The sequence below is a fragment of the Penaeus monodon genome, chromosome 34 (assembly GCF_015228065.2).
Source record: "Penaeus monodon isolate SGIC_2016 chromosome 34, NSTDA_Pmon_1, whole genome shotgun sequence".
Classification (NCBI taxonomy): Eukaryota; Metazoa; Arthropoda; class Malacostraca; order Decapoda; family Penaeidae; genus Penaeus; species Penaeus monodon.
Genome location: NC_051419.1, coordinates 32,220,451 through 32,220,924, shown reverse-complemented (window position 1 = coordinate 32,220,924; position 474 = coordinate 32,220,451).

The following is a 474-nucleotide window of genomic DNA, read 5'->3' as shown; positions in this document are numbered from 1 at the left end:
CTATTCATATCCCAACATTATGAATAATAGCGATATAAGTGTAGAAAAATGACTCGCCATGGCAAACTTTCACACAAACTTTATGTAACAGCCGGAGAAAACTTTTTAAACTTGAATTAGACTAGTTTGTCACCAGAAATTAGGGGGTCGTTGTGAATAATATGAATAATTTTCATGGCGTCGATTATTTCGACCTTTTTTCATTAATTTTTTTTTCTTCTTCATCATCTGTCGCTCTATATTTCTCTTTTCGTTGCATATTTTTTCGATATTTTTCTTTTCATTGTATATTTTTCGATATTTTTTTCCCATCATCGCCATCTTTCATTGTATAATCATGATTTATTAATAATTCAAGACTTATTTTTGAGATGAGACTTTCCTCTACGGATAGCAGCATTTTATGACGAAAATTTATAATGCGTGTTTTGTGACATTTTTTTTTTTTTGACTGATAGTAAAAGGATGTTAAGT